The sequence below is a fragment of the Porites lutea genome, chromosome 3, assembly GCF_958299795.1.
Source record: "Porites lutea chromosome 3, jaPorLute2.1, whole genome shotgun sequence".
In the NCBI taxonomy this organism is placed as follows: Eukaryota; Metazoa; Cnidaria; class Anthozoa; order Scleractinia; family Poritidae; genus Porites; species Porites lutea.
Window position 1 is genome coordinate 34260881 of NC_133203.1, and position 22610 is coordinate 34283490.

A 22610-nucleotide genomic window follows, 5' to 3' on the forward strand; every position below is an offset into this window, starting at 1 on the left:
CTTTTCCGTTCCAAAGTCTGATTATCGGTAAATCTATTTCGACGAAATTTGTAGTTTAGTCTTTGTATCTGGATCTGTTGGGTGGGCGCCATTTTAAAAAACGTTGTCGCTGTTCAAAATACCTCGGTTGTTGTGGATAGCGTGAGCGGGCCCATGTGTTTTGTCGTCTAGAGGATACGTTGCCCCTCCCTTGGCCAGCTCCCTTATTTGGTCTTGTGCTCTCCGTATTTTCAGAGCGACTGGGGTTCAATCTCTCGCGGATGTGTCTCTTCAAAACGTCAGCATAAGTTTCATTCTCCCGTCTGGGGGGTTGCACCGTTTCCTTATTCTTGCGGGCTGTTTCCAGCTTCTTTTGTTTTGCCTCTTTTATCTTTTGCTCTTTACCGTCGATTATCGATTTAACTTCCTCTTCTAATTGTTGTTTATCTCTCTCAGTCCAGCCTTCTATCTTGTCAAGCGACTCGTAAGTGTCCGCTATCACGGTCGCATTTAATGTAATTTGCCTCTCATAGTGCTCAACGAGGCATGACATAAGCTCTCGTGAGCAATTTTTTAAAATTTACTTCCATTTGTTGTTGAAGATTTCGTTGTCCTTATCTTCTAGTGTCGATGTTAGGTCGACTGTCAACCCTTTCGGGATGATATCTTCCTCTATACAGGTCTTAAGGAAGTCAGCATGTTGTTTCGTCTTCATGTTTTTTTCGTTGATGGAGTATATCTTCCACCCGAGCTCCGTTGGAAGCTCCGTGGGTTCTGAATTCCGATTCCTCGTTGTGATAAAACTCGCCGATGGTGTGACATCACTATCGCTGTCTTCCACGCGCTCACTTGTCTCTGCGCGCGACATTCCTTCGTCTTGAGATCTGTTCTTCTTGTTTCTTGTTTGTCGTGTTTTAGCCGCCATTCCAAAAGATTATATACTTTGTACAAAGGAGAATGGACTACATATGTTGATTTTAATCCTTTATTGACCCGACGCGTTTCGGCTTACGCCTTCTTCAGGGGTCTAAACTGCGTTCGGTATTACAGTTAATTATATTACGTGTTAAAGGTAATTTCATCCGTAAATTGCTTAATTGTATAGCATAATTGTGTATGTACATCAATTACGAATTTGCGGTATTTAGCGACCCTTACAACGTATGTTAAAAACATTTTGTGTACCCAGAACTTTGTAAAGATCACTGCAACTATATTGAATTGTTAGCCAATTCGTTTGTTAAGTCCATTTGGCTGCATGGAATTCAGTTTCTTTTGCCAGAATATCTCCCGGTGTCTCAGGAGATCTTTTTTCTGTTCATTGCTTATATTATCTTTCCTGATCTGTTCTATTATTGTAATGATCACGTTATTGTCGAAGTTGTGTGTTCGTTTATTATGTAGAAAGTGTTCCGTAAGTTCACAACTGCTGATTCCCTTTTTGATATGATTTCTGTGGTTGTTTAAGCGAAGATTGAACGGTGTTTCGCTCTTGCCTATGTACTGTAGATTGCAGATGTTACACTCAATAATGTTAATAATATGTCAATAATATATATATATATATATATATATATACATATAAAATTCAAATGAAAAGAGAAACAAATACGATTTCTAATATAGGTAAACATATGAGTTACCGTGTTGGTTCTTATATATATGCGGGTGTTTAATGTAGTTGACATTGCAACGCCCCTTTTTCTTTTTTTTTCGGTCAATTGTACTCTTTGCCTTTGTTTGACTCTTGTGTGGCTCTTTGAAATTTACAGATTCATATTGATGTCATACTGGGAATAAAAACAGAAAACGCAAGATTCCATGCACTGATTCAATTCGATTTACGCTGCTTTGATCAAAACACTCTCAGTTTTAAGAATTATTTTTAACTATAAGGAAAGATGTTATTAGAAGGTGTAATTTCCTTTATTCCTCTTGCACTTTTTACATGCAATTCATTTTGACAGCCGGAGAATGATTTTGGAAATGAAAAGGGAAAACTGTAAAGACGGAATACGTCAGCGCAGAAATGAATTGTCAGCAGATGTCTGTAATCGTGCATCCTTCTGCTAATAAGCTAGCTTGATTCCAGCGTTCACTTAATGGAACTTGCTTGTTTTTGGACTGAGCCTTTCAATAATTTCCCCAAAGTGATTTGTGTCTGTAAAATCGTGTCCAATCAAAGATTTACCTGTATCGATTGCATTAGGATGAGTTTCACGTAGTGAGGGAGAGCTAATCCAAAAGAAGATTTGTGAATGATAAACATGTGTCTGGCAAACCCTCAAAGGGTTTATACACAGTTATTCGCCTCTCAAAACGTAAGTCCACGCTTACCGAGTGTTTTTCGATCCATAATTTTGGTCAAACTCGAGAGTTTCTCTTTCGTGGTCAGAGTTTATGACGCTTGTTTAAGAGAACAAAATGAGACGAAGAAATGTAAATTGCATTTTTTAATAGCTCCAAAACAGCTGCTTCACGGAATGTCACTGAACAGACAAAACGCAAAACAGTAGAAGTATAAAAGTGCAGTGAATGTCACAAAATAAACCCAAGCGGTCCCTTCGGGCATTTAGTTCTGTTTTACGTCATCCCTAACCATTTCATACTTGGGGGAGTTCAGGGCTGAGACGTCATCATTACCCAACGATTCCATGTGGTCCCTGTTTTTAACAAATCGAGTGTTTTTCCTGGTATTCTTACTGCATATTTCCGATTGTCAGTAATATCATCAACATATTTCTAACACCGATTTAATATTAAATGTAATGATCTGTTTTACAAGTGTTTCGCTGATAACAGTTCGAAAAAGCTCAACCCCTGAGAGCCCCTGAGTTCGAATAACTTTGACTCGCAATTAGGCTTGATTACCAGCCGCTGTTTGGGAAATGAGCCCCCAAAAAGTTCCTTTTCGGGGAGGAACATTAGAGCAGACCCAAGAGTGGGCGTAAATAGAGCAAACTCGCAGTTATTCCACGGAAATGCATATAGTGATGTCGTGCTGACCTGTTTCGACGCTGTTTCAGTTCTGTTTGCTGACCCGTAAACATTGCATGCCTTGAAGAAAAACATGAATTTAAGGAACTGTTGGATGCCATCAACGCGCGCAGGAAAGGAAGGTAAAGCCCCCGGAAGGCCTGGTATACCTGCGGAAATCTGGAAACGTACATGGCGGTATGAAACTCGCCACTTGGATTTCCTCAGGCGTGGTTCAAACAAGAACACACAACAGCCAATTTTCCATGTGCTCAGGGAACTTTTTACTTGACAAGTTCCCGTCCCCTAGCAGGGGTATCACCTGGAGCTTACAAGGAGCTCTGCATCCTCAGCTCCTCTCTTTAGGACCATGGCTGGTCAGCGACGTTCAATGGACACAGTCTTGTTATTGGGTGGATAAGCTTCTGGCCCCTTATACTCACTTGCACAACGCGTACCTGTCCATCCTGATGCGGAAAAACTACCACCGACCGATTGGAGCAGTTTGATGGACATCGAACACGACATCCCCAACTTTTAGGTTGTCCGTCGCCTCCCTCCATTTCCTTTGGGTATTAAGTGTTACCAGAAACTCCTCTCTCCAGTGCTTGCAGAACAGTTTTACCAGGTAAAGAATCAGTATCCAACGGCTCCTGGGATCAAACGCCAATTCATTGAGGTTCTAGGTATACGTCTGATTAATTTCCAATACTCAGTTGGCTCCAAAAGTCTTGTAAGTCTCTTCACTATCTGGGGTTAGGCGACTGATGAATCTTTGATACTCGGTTGGCGACAGGTCTTGTACATGTCTCCACTGTCTAGGGTTAGGCGTCTGATAAATCTTTGTTAGTAAAATCCAGCTAGTGGTCTATTATCAATGCTGCGTTCTGATTGGTTGAGCTACTACTAGGCTATATGTTATAGCTCACTAGTAGCGAAAAGCGCCGGCTTTTTGGCGGCAAGAAAGGATTAAAGTCTAGCTTTAACTAGCTAAAGTTGTTTTGTCTCGATATTTTCTTACCAACTAGTTGGATTTTACTAAAAAGAATTATTCCTCTCGCCCTCATGGCCTCTGAGTCAGTAGCCCATTCGGCCTTCGGTCTCATGGGCTATTGACTCAGAGCCCATTCGGGCTCGAGGAATAATTGTTAAATATTCCGTTGGCGAAAGAAGTCTAAGACCTCCTCGACTGACTCTGGATCCAGAAAAAGACGCCCTTACTATGATCTGTTCGGAGTGTACAGCTCTCGAAGAGAATCTCTAACAACTCTTATACCTTTCTTTCTTGCCAAGAGCTCTAACCTTCTTCTCGAGCTGCATCTTTATATTTATGCCTAACGTAAGTTACATCTGCATATGCCAACAGCGACGTGTCTACCATTGTATGAATAGATGTGTAAACAACAAATTACTCAGCAATGCGATAGCACCTTGAAAGCTGTCCTCTGAAAAATTCTGGTAACTCACTGAACCATTCTTGATACGTCTACTTTAAGTCATCCTGTTTTAAACCCAGTAACCATCTTCGCTGCATATCCATCCCTCCTCTAGCATCTGTAATGGGTAAAAAAGCATAGGAAATTTCTTTACGAACCGTCGCTTGGTATAGACAACATCCTGCAGGGGATTCAACTTGAAGTTAAACACATCCGTCTCAGCATCTTATTGCTTCCCTTATGCTTTCCTGCAAGGTAGTTCTGGCCTGTTATTACCCCCAGACCGCATTTTGAAGCCTGCCTTGCCAAGTGGCTCCCTTTTGCTATTCTCGAGCCTTAATTGCTTCATCGTTGGTGCTCAATGAAGTCACAACATGCTATTATGGCTCATTCTCCGTATATGGTTAGTGAATAGTAGACTATCCTCACTTTCGTAGTCTCTTTGTCTTCTCTCACTACATGAAGAGGAGGTGGGTACCAACGGGATGTAATTGGAATCTAACCCTTGGATTAATTCTTTTACACCTTGGCTTCTATCACCTGGCAGTATTTCTCAGCAACCTCCAGCCTTGGCTGAAGGTGTTTCGCAAGAGCTAAGTCGGTCTTCGGCAGTCTTTCTGTTTGAACACAACGGCGCATCTTCGTCCTTCCATGGAATTGCCACTTCAGAGTCCCTCAACATAACGCCTTGATTGTGCCTCTTTGCGCGCAGCAAGCACCTCCTCCGCTGTCAAGCGCTTATTTTAATCAGCAATTCCCACAACGTCTTCGTCCCACATCTTCTGCATTAGCTCATCGGCCCTCATTTCTGGAGTAAAGGTCGCATGGTATTTGTAAACATGGCAAGCCTCATGACACTCGTTTGCTTCATCCGAGACATTCCCAACTATTGTCTATGCGAGTGGTTTTCTTAACTCTCACAGGCTCCCCCAGATGTCCTTTGCGATATTCAAGTGGTAAAATGAGTTCCAGATAATAATCACTTTTCAATCAACTTCTAGATGTTGAACTGGCTTTATAATCTCCAGGTCGCGATTATGATCTAATTTCTTGCATTGACAGACCAATCAATTGCTTTCATTTCACAAATTTCCACAAAAAATAATTGCTTCTTGTTGCTCAAATTCATACTCTCAAGGCTGGCGGACAGTTACAGTTTTGCTATCCGTTACATTCGACTTCGCTCTAAAAGCAGCAACACAGAGTGCGTACAAACCCAGTATATCAGCGATCTCCTCTTGAGGAAGGACGACCCAGACCCACCATCAATATGGTGGGTATCATCTGCAGCGCTACCCTTTCAGGGCGTGGTACACTTACGAGTTCTTCAAAACTTCAACAGCTCGTGTGATTAGTTGGTACTCCAGGTGATGACGTCTCTCCTGTGGCTTCTTGCGAAGATTGGAATTTCTCAGCCGACGATGTCCTCTACTGTGGCATCTAAAGCACAAACCCAACTTCTCTTATAAATACCATCGTTCACTAACAGTTGATTCTTCCAGGTTTCATACGATGTCAGTACATGTTTTTCTTAGCTCACAAAGCATTACATGAGTCTTCGCATGTTCCTTCTCCTGAGCCACTTCGATTTGTTTTAATTTGACTTGGATTTCTCTTGTTCAGGATTCTCTGTATTAGTAGAGCAACCAAAGGCTATCACTTCGACTTGACTTTCGGTTTCAGCCACTCATCCAGGTCGCTAAGGTCAACTTATTTGGGCTGTAGCTTTAACTTTTGCCTGCTTCTCCTTACTGCAATTTTTGGAGGTAGCTTTGTAACAATAGGCTGCATATTAGTTGCTGGTCTAAAGCCTGCTCCATGAATGTTCTCACAATACGATAAACCATGGCTAGATACGTAGCAACTTTGTAATCCGCCTTGACATAATTCGCCGCAAAATGCAATTCCACTCTTTCGATATAACTTGCAATATCTTTTTTACCGTCCACATACTCTCCAACTTGACCTATACGCGCCATCTTCGTCGTCAAAATTGTGATATTCTGGTCTTAAACAACTACACGAAACGAACCATTTGCTAGTCATTCTTTTAATGCAACTGCGCATGTGCAAAACCTGCCCTAAAATATAAAAGGTCTGGAACCTAATACATTACTCAACCCAGATGCAATGCTGGATTCATGTGAAACGATTATGCAGATAAAGGAGGGTATTACGACGTCACCGTCCCCTGCGTGGGTATCGCGACAGAGTTGCTGTCTGGCACCTAGTAATAAATAGCCCCACACGAGTAGAAATTTCAGTTATAATTTGCACTATAATTATTTCAAAAACAGGAGTAAACTTTACCCTCCAATTGCCCTATCCGTTGAAAAGGAAATTTCAAGTGTACGTATTCATGGAATTTGCTGTCCACCTGTTTCGGTAGAGTACGACTTCTCCTACCCTATTCACAGACCTGAAGGCGGATGATTTAAAACAATAGCAACAACAAAAATATCAAAAACTCATGCACGACATGTAATTTCAGACCTTGTATCGAAACGGCGCAAAACCTTTCCCTGATTCAGACCCAAACGGTTTTAAACAATTCGCTTACAAAGGGAGTACCCTCTCACCGAAACAAATGGGCTATGACGTCATGGTTTGCTGGTTCATTTTGATAATATTGCCAAATATGTCCTTATTCTCAATGGAACTCAGCGTAAGTTATGTAATCACTTGAAAATGACAAAATCACTGCTTCATGTCAAACACATTTGTTCCCCAAACATTATATGAAAACTTACAGGCAAAAAAAAGTGAATTTTGAAAAACTTTAGGCTATTTGAGTTTTCAAAAACCTCAGTGTTAAAGTAGTAAAAGAACTATTCAAGGAATTTTTATATTTAATCTTGCTGGCAAAAGTAGGAAAAGTACCCGCTTTGTTCGAGTTTTTATAAGTGTTTTTACTGACCGCCGTACTGCAAGGATCAAAGTGTTAACAGTTTATCTGCTATTCAATGAAAAGAAAACTCACCATAGAAGTAAGTGAACTGTATGTTACCTTCGTTTTGTTAGTTTAGTCTTTCTTTTGTTTGGTAGCTTAAGTTGAGTTTGTTTTAAGAACCACGTGATTTCGCTTGTATCAACGTTTAGTTTTTATCGGTATTTATTCCGCTGTTTCTAGTTTCATTTATCAATTATTTGATTACAATTTTTGAATAGAACATATTTGTTCAATTTGATTTTAGATCTAATAAAATTACTGTTATACATTTGCCAGTTATTCTTCGGATTGGATTCTCCGTTTTCTAATGAAACACTCAGTTGCAATCAGTTTCAACCCTTCAAGCTTGTCCTCACATGACATGACTCATTTTGCATTTGCTGTGTTACTGTTTTGAGCCCGAGGGGGAGGGGGGGGGGGGGTACTTCCTTATAACAGGCTAATGGGGATGTGCCGCTGGATAGGGTCGCATTTTCACGACTGGATTCACTATAATGGGGTAGCGCATTTTCGGATTTTTTGGGGGGTAAGACAGTTCTCCATATTTACGGTTAGCAAACGTACCAGAATGTTTGTACTGCAGATGACGAGTAAAGTGTTCTTCATTCAATCTAAAAAATGGATCAATTCATAAAAATAGAAAGTAACTAAGTTAGGATCGCGAAAATTACACATTTGCCCAAACGTGACTAAGATGGGGTCTATAATTGGCCACAGAATAGACTATAATGGGGTAGGGGCTCTGAGAGGCCAGCGGCACATACCCAGGAAAAATTTACCCTAGTAACCCCCCCCCCCTCCCCCCTGGGGGTTTGATAAATTTCGTGACACGAGACTTTCAGGTATTACAGGAGTAACAGTACCTTTTTCTGAAGGAGAATATACTTTCAACTGGATAATTGAAGACCTGGAAAAGCTGGGGGAGTCCTCCTCGCATAGCCACTGACATTTATACTTTCCCTCGTCTGCTTCAGTAACGTTAACAATGGTGAGAATAAAATTTGTTTGGCATCTGTTGTTGGTTTTCCTTTCTTGTATATCATACTTTTCACCAGATTTTAATTCCCCTGAGGTGTTGTTAAAATACCACCGTAAAGAATTGTCCCAACAGTCGCTTGGCCTAACAAATGCTAAGCACTTTAAACTGACATTGGAGTAGGCTGTCACCGGAACCGTGGGAGAAGATCTCTGCGGAGCTTTAGGCAAGAAACCTGTATTAGATGATAAGAAGATATGATGAGCAAATATTATTTTAAAATGGTTACCATTTTTCCGTGCAACTGTAAGGGGTAACATTCTTACTCTTACCCTCACCTCCTGAGTATTTGTAACAATATATGGGGCATCACAACCCTTTGGAGTTTTTACGTGTTGATTTTGTTTATCCCACTGGTTTCCTCTTTTGCGACTTGTCTCGTCACGCCGTCTTTAGAGACGCTATAACGATCGGTTGATCGGATGAACCACACTTCTCTTAGCTCCCACCAATATGGCCTGTGCTACTAAGTGTCGATTTCAATAGCTATTCGGCGTCTCGTTTTCTCTTTTTAACAACCACAACAACAGTTTACATTGGAATCTCGATATAACGAACAGCTGAACGAAGACCCAAAGGACCGGTAAAATATGCTCACTATAAAGAGGTTTTGTTATATCGAGGTTCCTTTTATTTATTATATATGTACTGAGATTTACCCACGAAATAAATTTGGTTCACAAGCTGGTCTAAGAACCCGACAGCCAATCAAATGGCGAGTATTGCTTTTTCCACGTGTGAGGAAAACGATACGTCCAATCAGGTGCTGCGTATCATGTTTTTTGACGTGTGAGCCGTAACAAGCTGATTTTCATTCAGCTGGCAGCATTTCACTTTGTTAAAGAAATCTTTCGCAAGTGTTGAAGATTAAAAACATGAACGAGAAAAGGTTTGTTGATCACGATACTTCAGTCGAGGATAACGTGGAAAGTCTGGAAAACAGGAATACGAAAGAGAAAACGAAACGAGATGTGAAATTGCTGGAAACGTGTTTGAGAAACGAAAAGAACGACGAGCGAGAAGTGCAAGACATAGAGCCCGCAGAATTAAACAAGCACCTTGCGGAGTTTATTCGTTCTGTGAGACGTAAAGACGGAGAGGATTATGAGCCTTCAAGTTTAAGGTGCCTTGTTTCAAGTATTGAAAGACATTTGAAGAAAAATAATTATACTAAGAGTATCATTAACGATAAAGAATTTGAACTGTTTAGAAAGTGTTTCCAGGCTAAACAAAAAGAGCTGAAGAAAGCAGGCCGAGGCAACAAGGACAAAGCTGCTGTGGCTATCACGGACGAGAAAGTCGATTTACTTTACGAAAACAATTTGCTTGGAGTTTCCTCTGCTGAATCATTGTTGAATACTGTTTGGCTGAACAACACCATTCATTTTGGAATGCGTGGTTGTCAAGAGCATAGGGATTTGTGCTGGGGAGATGTAAAGCTTTGTAAGGACGCATAAGGTAACGAATATCTAGTTTACAATGAAAGACAGACAAAAACAAGGTCTGGAGTAGACGCCTCAAACGTTCGAAAAGTTTCCCCGAAAATGTTTTCAACTGGTGATGAACGAGATCCTGTCGTGGCGTTCAAAATTTACCGTAAAAAGCGACCGGAAAACATGATGGCTGACGATGCGCCATTCTACTTGGGAATAAACCACACGAAAACAGACGGCTCCAAAAAACACTGGTTCAAGTCGGCACCTATGGGTGTAAATAAATTAAACACTTTGATGAAAACAATGGCTGCAAAAGCAAACATCAACAATGAGCGACTCACCAACCATAGTGCTCGTAAACACATGATTCAAAAACTTAATGACAGTGAAATTCCGCCAACGCATATAATGCAGTTAAGTGGGCACAAGAACGTGCAAAGCATAACAAACTATAGTAGCTTGAACCTAAATCAACAAAAAAACGTATCGGGCATCTTAAGCCGAGCATCGTCGCAAACACAAGTAACTACTGCGACTAACGAAACTGCTGCTGCGAGCACTTGCACTAGTAAAACCCCGATGAATTTTTTTGATAGACGAAATAATAAGTGGAGGACAATTTACGATTTCCATTAATGCGCTTACTACCTCGCCGACCATTCAAACCAGGAGTTCCGTTACCGAAACCACCGAAAAAAGGTGGAAGAGAATCCGAATCGAGGAGTCCGGCTCGGATTAAAGTTTAGAAATAATATTTTAACATTATTTGCTTGCTGTAATGTTAAATTTCTGGCAGAAATTCAAGCTTATGTTATAATCCTTGCATGAGTTTTTAACTTGAATTCTTGTAACAGAGTTTTGTCTTGGTCTGTCATTAAAGACGATAAACAAGAATCTAAATCTCAGTATATATACAGTGGAACCCCGTTAATGCGACCGCCGTTGGCCCATAAAATCCTGGTCGTAATAACGAGGTGGTCGCATTAACGGGGTCTTCAAAATAATAAAATGACTCAATGGTTGTTACGTTTGGTTTGAAAGAATATGGTCGTACTAACGAGGTGGTCTTATAAACGGGGTGGTCGTAAGGCGGGGTTCCACTGTATAATAAACACAATACCACATGGAAAGTGCTTTGTACGGTATTTACGCACTCGTTATTTTTGTATCAGAAATCTCACTCGTTCGCTGCGCTCACTGGTTCGATTTCTGATACGTCAACAACTCGTGCGTAAATACCGTACGCCCACACTTTCCATGAAGTATTCTCTATTTATTGTACGGTCAAACCCCGCTCCAGTATGGAAACCCGCTCAATACAGACATCTCATTGTTACGGACAGTTTGCTTTGTCCCTGGGGAAAGAAAGCCCTTCCATTTTCTACCCGCTTAATAAGGTCAACCCGCTAATATGGACTCTTTCTTAGTACGGCCCCTTCAGTGTTTCGGATTTACGGGGTTTGACTGTATTATTTCTGGGGCGGAGAGTATCGCTTATTATTAAAAATTGAATCATTGGATAATGCAATTCTAGTGCTTTGATTGGCTTAACGATCATGGTATATGAGCCGTTATACCATGCTCTTCAAATATGGTAACTGTACGCGTCTGCTCAAAATTAAAAAAAAAGATGAAAATCGGTTGGTTTACAAATAAAGTCGGGAAGATTACCCGATACTTTGTGGGCGTTTTTAATAGAATAATTATTCCACTCGCGCTTGTTGGATATGAGATGACTATTGAAAACTCGGTGCTACGCGCCTCGTTGGCTAACTACCATGTCATATCTAACGCACACTCGTGGAATAAGTGGAATAATTGTGAATTATACCGTCGACTTCGTTATATAGAGGTTCTACTGAATTTCGGGTGAGAACACTCCTTCCTCATTAATGACTGTCCTGTGCTTGATTCCTCAGGCAACCTCATATGTGGCCGGCCGGGTTGAGTTTTGTTACTTCTCACCCTTATTCCGCCATTGCCACCAAAACAACACATCGCTCCCACGTTAATCCCGCCAGCTGCGCAGGGTAAATTTGAGCCAGAATGGTAGACAAAGAACCACTATGTGGATAAGCTAGCACCACTAAATCATTAGTTATTTATTTATTTATTTACTTATTTACTTATCCCTTGTGACCCCGGGGGTAAACAAATAAAAATCCCAGCGTCCATTTAGTCTAAATGGAGGAGGAGGGTGGCACGAAATTTTCAGTTACATTTTTTTAAATTCAGGTAGGAATAAGTTAATCTGTTATTTAAAATATGGAACACCCAATATTTAATTCCGTCTAAATCAAGAGAGAATGAGCTGTCTCTCTTGGTCTAAATGGGATACTTTCCATTGCTTAGAGGGGAAACATGGTATTATGTTTTTTATGAACCTGCTTCAAAGGAGGTAGTTTTGCGCATCCGTGTGTAGTATTAGAAATAAGAAATTAAATGACTCACAGCGATAATTCAGGTCAATATACCCTAATTTTTCACTCGACCAGCCGGCAATGTTGTTCATTCCAGTGCATTTATAAGCCCCTGCGTGTTTTTCTTGGATATCAGCATTACGGAGAAGGGAAGTTAAGGTATCCTCTCGATCCAGCTGCTCTGAGATGTAAAAACCTTCAGATCCGTTGATGATTTGTTTGTTACTTGGATTGTACCAAACTACACGAGGACGAGGCCATCCCTTGAAGGTACACTCCAGTTCCATTTGTTTTGTGTCAGGATAGTAGTCAACGGGAGAACTTGTCTTGGATACTCTCTTAACTGGAACTGAGAAGGAATTCTTCGTCTTAATTTCAAAGCTCGTAAGTCATGCACCCAGTCATTTAAACTCTGTAGGCAGCTTAAGTGATAAACTCGAAAGCCTAAGCTCCTTTGGCCACTGCCCACATTGTGACCTTTGATCAGGATTTATGCTTGTAATTTGCTGGTTTTCTTCTTCTTGTTTCTGTAATTTTATAGCAACCTCATGAATTAGTAGAAAAAAATATCAAAATCTGAAATGTAAAAATCTGAACCACCACGACGTCAACGTCAAAACACAATTGGTTTTAACATGAAAACAACAGTTGCTGCACGTGATTCAAGCTTCTTAGTACATTTCTTTGACGTTGACTGCACGACTATGAAGTGAAACCTCCTAATTAAGGAATACGACGTTTTATAGAGAAGGTGAAAATACGACGTCAAATTCTCCCTTTTCTTTCTGCCAACTCGGTGCTACGCGCCTCGTTGGCTCCCTACCATCTCACATCCAACGCACACTGGTGGAATAATTGTTTATTATACCGACGACTTCGTTATATAGAGGTTCTACTGTATTTTAGGTGAGAACACTCCCCTCTCGTTAATGACTGTCCTCTGCTTGATTCCTCAGGCAACTTCATATGTGGTCGGCTTGGTTGAGTTTTGTTGCTTCTTACCCTTATTCCGCCATCGCCGCCAAAAAAATACATTACTCCCACGTTAATCCCGCCAGCTGCGCAGGGTAAATTTGAGCCAGAATGGTAGACAAAGAACCACTATGTGGATGAGCTAGCGCCACTAAATCGTTATCTATTTATTTATTTACTTATTTACTTATCTCTTGTGACACGAGGGACAAACAAATAAAAATTCCAGCGTTCCATTAGTCTGAATGGAAAAGGAAGGTAGCAAGAAATTTTCAGTTATATTGATTTCTTTTAAATTCAGCTGGGAATAACTTTATCTGTTATTTAAAACATGAAGCACCCAATATTTAATTCCGTCTAAATCAAGAGAGAATGAGCTGTCCCTCTTAGTCTAAATGGGATACTTTCCATTGCTTACAGGGCAAACACGGCAATACCTTTTGATGCTGAACCTGATACAAAGGAGGTACTGTTAATTAAGGTGGTTTTGTGCATCCGTGTGTTTAAGAACAATTCAAATAAGAAATTAAATGACTCACCGCCATAAATCAGGTCAATTATCTCTGATTTTTCAGTCGACAAGCCAGTAATGTTGTTCATTCCAGTGCATTTATAAGCCCCTGCTTGTTTTTCTTGGATATCAGCATTACGGAGAAGGGAACTTAAGGTATCGTTTCCATCCAGCTGCTCTGAGATGTAAAAACCTTCAGATCCGTTGATGATTTGTTTGTTATTTGGATTGGACCAAACTACACGAGGACGAGGCCATCCCTTGAAGGTACACTCCAGTTCCATTTGTTTTGTGTCATAATAGAAGTGAACGGGAGAACTTGTCTTGGATACTCTCTTAACTGGAACTGAGAAGGAATTCTTCGTCTTAATTTCAAAGTTTATAAGTCATGCACCCAGTATTTAAACTTTGTAGGCAGCTTAAGTGATAAACTCGAAAGCCTAAGCTCCTTTGGTCACTGCCCACATTGTGACCTTTGATCAGGATTTATGTAATTTGCTGGTTTTCTTCTTCTTGTTTTTGTAATTTTTATAGCAACCTCTTGAATTAGTAGAAAAAAATATCAAAATCTGAAATGTAAAAATCTGAACCACCACGACGTCAACGTCAAAACACAATTGGTTTTAACGTGAAAACAACAGTTGCTGCACGTGCGTCAAGCTTCTTAGTACATTTCTTTGACGTTGACTGCACGACTATGTAGTGAAACCTCCTAATTAAGGAATACGACGTTTTATAGAGAAAGTGAACATACGACGCCAAATTCTCCCTTTTCTTTCTGCCAACTCGGTGCTACGCGCCTCGTTGGCTCCCTACCATCTCATATCCAACGCACACAGGTGGAATAATTGTTCATTATACCGACGACTTCGTTATATAGAGGTTCTACTGTATTTCAGGTGAGAACACTCCCCTCTCATTAATGACTGTCCTTACGCTTGATTCCTCAGGCAACTTCATATGTGGTCGGCTTGGTTGAGTTTTGTTGCTTCTTACCCTTATTCCGCCATCGCCGCCAAAAAAATACATTACTCCCACGTTAATCCCGCCAGCTGCGCAGGGTAAATTTGAGCCAGAATGGCAGACAAAGAACCACTTTGTGGATGAGCTAGCGCCACTAAATCGTTATCTATTTATTTATTTATTTATTTACTTATTTACTTATCCCTTGTGACACGAGGGATAAACAAATAAAAATTCCAGCGTTCCATTAGTCTGAATGGAAGAGGAAGGTGGCAAGAAATTTTCAGTTATATTGATTTCTTTTAAATTCAGCTGGGAATAACTTTATCTGTTATTTAAAACATGAAGCACCCAATATTTAATTCCGTCTAAATCAAGAGAGAATGAGCTGTCCCTCTTAGTCTAAATGGGATACTTTCCATTGCTTACAGGGCAAACACGGCAATACCTTTTGATGCTGAACCTGATACAAAGGAGGTACTGTTAATTAAGGTGGTTTTGTGCATCCGTGTGTTTAAGAACAATTCAAATAAGAAATTAAATGACTCACCGCCATAAATCAGGTCAATTATCTCTGATTTTTCAGTCGACAAGCCAGTAATGTTGTTCATTCCAGTGCATTTATAAGCCCCTGCTTGTTTTTCTTGGATATCAGCATTACGGAGAAGGGAACTTAAGGTATCGTTTCCATCCAGCTGCTCTGAGATGTAAAAACCTTCAGATCCGTTGATGATTTGTTTGTTATTTGGATTGGACCAAACTACACGAGGACGAGGCCATCCCTTGAAGGTACACTCCAGTTCCATTTGTTTTGTGTCATAATAGAAGTGAACGGGAGAACTTGTCTTGGATACCCTCTTAACTGGAACTGAGAAGGAATTCTTCGTCTTAATTTCAAAGTTCATAAGTCATGCACCCAGTATTTAAACTTTGTAGGGAGCTTAAGTGACCAACTCGAAGCCTAAGCTCCTTTGGCCACTGCCCACATTGTGACCTTTGATCAGGATTTATGTAATTTGCTGGTTTTCTTCTTCTTGTTTTTGTAATATATTTGTAATTTTTATAGCAACCTCTTGAATTAGTGGAAAAAAATATCAAAATCTGAAATGTAAAAATCTGAACCACCACGACGACAACGTCAAAACACAATTGGTTTTGACATGAAAACAACAGTTGCTGCACGTGCGTCAAGCTTCTTAGTACATTTCTTTGACGTTCGCTGCACGACTATGAAGTGAAACCTCCTAATCAAGGAATACGACGTTTTATAGAGAAAGTGAACACACGACAACAGATTCTCCTTTTTCTTTCTGCCAACTCGGTGCTACGCGCATCGTTGGCTCCTTACCATCTCATATCCAACGCACACTGGTGGAATTATTGTTAATTATACCGAGGAATTCGTTATATAGAGGTTCTACTGTATTTCAGGTGAGAACACTCCCCTCTCATTAAAGACTGTCCCCTGCTTGATTTCTCAGGCAACATCATATGTGGCCGGCCGGGTTGAGTTTTGTTGCTTCTCACCCTTATTCCGCCATCGCCGCCAAAACAACACATCACTTCCACGTTAATCCCGCCAGCTGCGCAGGGGTAAATTTTAGCCAGAATGGCAGACAAAGAACAACTATGTGGATGAGCTAGCGCCACTAAATCGTTATTTATTTATTTATTTACTTGTTTACTTATCCCTTGTGACCCGACGGGTAAACAAATTAAAATTCCAGCGTCCATTTAGTCTGAATGGAAGAGGAGGGTGGCACGAAATTGTCAGTTACATTTTTTTAAATTCAGTAGGAATAAGTTAATCTGTTATTTGAAATATGAAACACCCAATATTTAATTCCGTCTAAATCAAGAGAGAATGAGCTGTCCCTCTTAGTCTTAATGGGATACATTCCATTGCTTAGAGGGGAAACATGGTATTATGTTTTTTATGAACCTGCTTCAAAGGAGGTAGTTTTGCGCATCCGTGTGTAGTATTACAAATAAGAAATTAACTGACTCACAGCGATAATTCAGGTCAATATACGCCGATATGTTAGTCGACCAGCCGGTAATGTTGTTCATTCCAGTGCATTTATAAGCCCCTGCGTGTTTTTCTTGGATATTAGCGTTACGGAGAAGGGAAGTTAAGGTATCCTCTCGATCCAGCTGCTCTGAGATGTAAAAACCTTCAGATCCGTTGATGATTTGTTTGTTACTTGGATTGTACCAAACTACACGAGGACGAGGCCATCCCTTGAAGGTACACTTCAGTTCCATTTCTGTCGTGTTACGATCGTAGTCAACGGGAGAACTTGTCTTATCTCCTTTCTGAACTGGAACTGAGAAGGAATTCTTCGTCTTAGTTTGAAAGTTCGTAAGTCATGCAACCAGTCATTTAAACTAGGGAGCTTAAGTGACCAACTCGAAAGCCTAAGCTCCTTTGGCCACTGCCCACATTTCACCTTTGATCAGGATTTATGTGATTTGCTGGTTTTCTTCTTCTTGTTTTTGTAATATATTTGTAATTTTTACAGCAACCTCTTGAATTAGTGGAAAAAAATATCAAAATCTGAAATGTAAAAATCTGAACCACCACGACGACAATGTCAAATCACAATTGGTTTTAACATGAAAACAACAGTTGCTGCACGTGCGTCAAGCTTCTTAGTACATTTCTTTGACGTTGACTGCACGACTATGAAGTGAAACCTCCTAATCAAGGAATACGACGTTTTATAGAGATAGTGAACATACGATGACAAATTCTCCTTTTTCTTTCTGCCAACTCGGTGCTACGCGCGTCGTTGGCTCCCTACCATCTCATATCCAACGCACACAGGTGGAATAATTGTAAAATTATGCCGAGGAGGTCGTTATATAGAGGTTCTACTGTATTTCAGGTGAGAACACTCCCCTCTCATTAATAGACCCATTCGGCTAACTCAATGTTGTACCCAATTCAAATCTCTCAGGGTTAAGATTCTTTGTGTATTGTATTTGCATTATAATGTGGCATTCACATTTAAATGATATGGAAATTCCTGAAACAAAACGTTTTATTCCCAAAGGATTTGAATTGGGTACAACATTGAGTTAGCCGAATAGGTCTATGACTGTCCTCTGCTTGATTCCTCAGGCAACTTCATATGTGGTCGGCTTGGTTGAGTTTTGTTGCTTCTTACCCTTATTCGACCATCGCCGCCAAAAAAATACATCACTCTCACGTTAATCCCGCCAGCTGGGCGGGGTAAATTTGAGCCAGAATGGGAGACAAAGAACCACTTTGTGGATGAGCTAGCGCCACTAAATCCTTATTTATTTATTTATTTACTTATTTACTTATCCCTTGTGACCCGGGGGATATTAAACAAATAAAAATTCCAGCGTTCCATTAGTCTGAATGGAAGAGGAAGGTGGCAAGAAATTTTCAGTTATATTGATTTCTTTTAAATTCAGCTGGGAATAACTTTATCTGTTATTTAAAACATGAAGCACCCAATATTTAATTCCGTCTAAATCAAGAGAGAATGAGCTGTCCCTCTTAGTCTAAATGGGATACTTTCCATTGCTTACAGGGAAAACACGGCAATACCTTTTGATGCTGAACCTGATACAAAGGAGGTACTGTTAATCAAGGTGGTTTTGTGCATCCGTGTGAAAAAGAAGAATTCAAATAAGAAATTAAATGACTCACCGCCATAAATCAGGTCAATTATCTCTGATTTTTCAGTCGACCAGCCGGTAATGTTGTTCATTCCAGTGCATTTATAAGCCCCTGCTTGTTTTTCTTGGATATCAGCATTACGGAGAAGGGAAGTTAAGGTATCGTTTCCATCCAGCTGCTCAGAGATGTAAAAACCTTCAGATCCGTTGATGATTTGTTTGTTACTTGGATTGGACCAAACTACACGAGGACGAGGCCATCCCTTGAAGGTACACTTCAGTTCCATTTGTTTTTTGTCAGAATAGAAGTGAACGGGAGAACTTGTCTCAGATACTCTCTTAACTGGAACTGAGAAGGAATTCTTCGTCTTAATTTCAAAGCTCATAAGTCATGCACCCAGTCATTTAAACTTTGTAGGGAGCTTAAGTGACCAACTCGAAAGCCTAAGCTCCTTTGGCCACCGCACATATTTCTCTTTTAATCAGGATTTATTTAATTTGCTGGTTTTCTTCTTCTTGTTTTTGTAATGTAGTTGTAATTTTCATAGTAACCTCTTGAATTAGTAGAAAAAAATATCAAAATCTGAAATGTAAAAATCTGAACCACCACGACGTCAACGTCAAATCGCAATTGGTTTTAACATGAAAACAACAGTTGCTGCACGTGCGTCAAGCTTCTTAGTACATTTCTTTGACGCTGTCTGCACGACTATGAAGTGAAACCTCCTAATCAAGGAATACGTTTTATAGAGAAAGTGAAAATACGACGACAAATTCTCCTTTTTCTTTCTGCCAACTCGGTGCTACTTTGTGGATGAGCTAGCGCCACTAAATCATTATTTATTCATTTATTTATTTATTTACTTATTTACTTATCCCTTGTGACCCGAGGGATATTAAACAAAGAAAAATTGCAGCGTCCAATTGGTCTGAATGGAAAAAGGAAGGTGGCACGAAATTTTCAGTTATATTGATTTCTTTTAAATTCAGCTGGGAATAACTTTTTCTGTTATTTAAAACATGAAGCACCCAATATTTAATTCCGTCTAAATCAAGAGAGAATGAGCTGTCCCTCTTGGTCAAAATGAGATACTTTCGATAGCTTACAGGGCAAACACGGCAACACCTTTTTATGCTGAACCTGATATAAAGGAGGTACTATTAATTAAGGTGGTTTTGTGCATCTGTGTGTATAAGAAGAATTCAAATAGGAAATTAAATGACTCACCGCCATATTTCAGGTCAATTATCCCTGATTTTTCAGTCGACCAGCCAGTAATGTTGTTCATTCCAGTGCATTTATAAGCCCCTGCTTGTTTTTCTTGGATATCAGGATTACGGAGAAGGGAACTTAAGGTATCCTCCCCAACCAGCTGCTCTGAGATGTAAAAACCTTCGGATCCGTTAATGATTTGTTTTTTATCTGGATTGTACCAAACTACACGAGGACGAGGCCATCCCTTGAAGGTACACTTCAGTTCCATTTCTCTCGTGTCAGGATAGTAGTCAACGGGAGAACTTGTCTTATACATTGTCTGAACTGGAACTGAGAAGGAATTCTTCGTCTTAATTTCAAAGATCATAAGTTATGCACCCAGTTATTTAAACTTTGTAGAGAGCTTAAGTGACCAACTCGAAAGCCTAAGCTCCTTTGGCCACTGCGCACATTTCACCTTTGATTAGGATTTATGTAATTTGCCGGTTTTCTTCTTCTTGTTTTTGTAATATATTTGTAATTTTTATAGCAACCTCTTGAATTAGCGGAAAAAAAAAATCAAAATCTGAAATGTAAAAATCTGAACAACCACGACGACAACGTCAAAACACAATTGGTTTCAACATGAAAACAACAGCTGCTGCACGTGCGTCAAGCTTCTTAGTACATTTCTTTGACGTTGACTCCCGGGCGTTGACTCCAGGACTATGAAGTGAAACCTCCTAATCAAGAAATACGACGTTTTATAGAGAAAGTGAACATACGACTACAAATTCTCCTTTTTCTTTCTGAACCTGTATAAAGTCCTTAAGAATTCACCTCCAAGAGAAATCGTCTACATTCGACAAATTTAGCAGCTCCAAATAGACGCGACAACATTTGAAATATGGCAAATTTAATTTTTTTTCGACATTTTCACTGCCGTCGTCGTCGTTGCTTAGCTCACGATTTTTAAGGTAACTACAGTCATCTCTCTTACCGACACCTTGAAGCCAACCATGTTTTACTCCATGCCATGCCTTGTTCATTTTAAAAAGGCCCTTTGCAGTAAGTCACTTTTGTGGCACAAACCTGCCATGCTGGAGAGCGAGGCCCTACGCACTGAGTCAAGCCATACAAAAAGCTAACATCATTTGAAATGATTCCTTTGTTTCTTGTTTGTCACGTCCCTTTTCTTTGCTTGCCCTCCAGCATGGCATGAGCAACTAGAGTTCAGCGGTGAACCATCTTCAACCGTTTTTACGCTCAATCAACCGTAAAAGTTGCCTCAGCTGAGCTTGAATCTGCCTAAACCTGTTACGAGGCATTCATAGGATGCGTTATAGTCCATTTAAAAAATAAGACACACACAAAAAAATGATGGGCGCATTATGATATTTTTCTCCCCATCAATTTAATACAGAAAGGGCAAAAGAAGAACATACTCACTGACGTTTTTTACAGAAAAACATTCACGTGGCTGACTTCTATTCTTTGAATCGATTTGTTGTAAGAACAGACCGGCGTCACTGGCATTGAGGTGTTTTTCAAGGTCCTGCCAGGTCATGTCTTGTACTTTTCCCCCATTCTTAATCGAGCAGTTCAAATTCACTTTAGAGTCGTTGAGCGTTACTGTTATCGTCTGAAAAGGCGGTTGGCATTTCTGTGCACTTATTTCACAGTCTAGGTTCCCTGTGGGTGACACATCTATCGCGTAAAAAAGGAAAGAATAAACAGGGAAATTCGTTATTTCAGCAAACATTCGCAATTTAGGTTTCTGGGAAACTGCCCACCTATCCCTCCCCTAAGCCATCATTTTGCCCTAAGCGAGAAGCAAGTGTTAATGTTAGCTTAGGGGAGGGGTAGGTGGGCAGTTTCCCAGAAATCTAAATTGATCCAAACATTCATTAACTAACACAAACCTCTTCATGAACTCTTGACAAACCTACCACGGGGAACCCAACCTACTATCCGAGTGGGAGTCACTATCCCAGCCCATGTATGTTTTTTTGGCTGGTTATTGTTCTTTGGTGAAGTAATGGGCTTCTGAAAAGATAGCTTTGCAATGGCTGATTTGACACTCAGTCTTGTTAACAAATGATCGGAATAATTAATCCTACTGATGGTTGAAAATAAGCAATGATTATTATATTTAAAGTTAATATTTTAAATATTTAATTTAAAAAGGAATCAATAATTAAATTCAAGTACCACTTTGTTATAGTAATGCAAATAAAACTTATTGTTGTTGTTGATCGAAACTATTTTCGTCATGATCAGTAATAAGCATTAATGAATTATTTGGTTTCCTTAATTTCCGAGGCATCATACAATGATGTTGTTTTAGTCAAGGCAAGAATTCACGACACAACAAGGAATTAGCTTCTGGATTGAAAACAAAATTATTTCCGCCTATGAACGCTCCACGGAAAAATCTTGAACCATCGCAGTCCTTTGATCGCCTATAATGTACGCGTAGCCGAATTTTTTATGAAAACTTTCCTCACAAAGGCCCAGAATATCCCAGCGGTGAGAATTTTCATAGGAGACTTGCCGTCTTGGTTGGTCTCATCGTCAAGCTCAGACACTGAGCTAACTTCTTATGGGGTGTGAACAGGCCTCCATCTCTATTCTTAGGTGGAGTAGTTCACAATTTTTCAAGACAAATTGCATTCATTCAATATTCAGGACCATCAAAGCACGCGTGGACCTTTAGCGAAACCGTTCAAAAAATTTCCAAAATCACCTGTACGGCCAGCCGGTTCTAACTTTTGACAAGAGCCAAATTTGCAAAGAAATTTTAAAAGAGTTACGCTTCCACATGACAAAGGATTTATTGTGTTTATTTTTTATGAATGGTTTTATAACGATGTGTAATCTTAAAAAGCGTTTGATACGCGCGGCATTTTGAGTACTCCGGCAAGCGATGTTCATGAACGACTGAAAACAAACGGCAAAGCGATGAAAATTGCACTTTTGAGACTACTAACAATCAATAAAGAAGTATAATTAGGTAGAACATTTATTGAGAGACAACAATTTTCATTTACGAAAACAAATGAGTTTTAAGTGTCTCTAAGAATGC

At 40.0% G+C, this 22610-nt stretch overlaps 1 protein-coding gene and 1 long non-coding RNA gene across 2 annotated transcripts in view; one reads left to right on the forward strand and one right to left on the reverse strand.

Annotated features, from left to right (window-relative positions):
• LOC140931018 (cobalamin trafficking protein CblD-like) overlaps positions 1–22610 on the forward strand; it is a 182854-nt gene that overhangs the window by 51878 nt on the left and 108366 nt on the right. The gene's annotated exons all lie outside the window — the stretch shown is intronic.
• On the reverse strand, positions 15353–19593 carry LOC140929663 (uncharacterized). The gene is made up of 3 exons (XR_012164763.1): positions 19559–19593; positions 16689–17006; positions 15353–15547 (listed from the first exon to the last, which is right to left on the reverse strand). It is a non-coding gene; the product is annotated as an uncharacterized lncRNA (long non-coding RNA).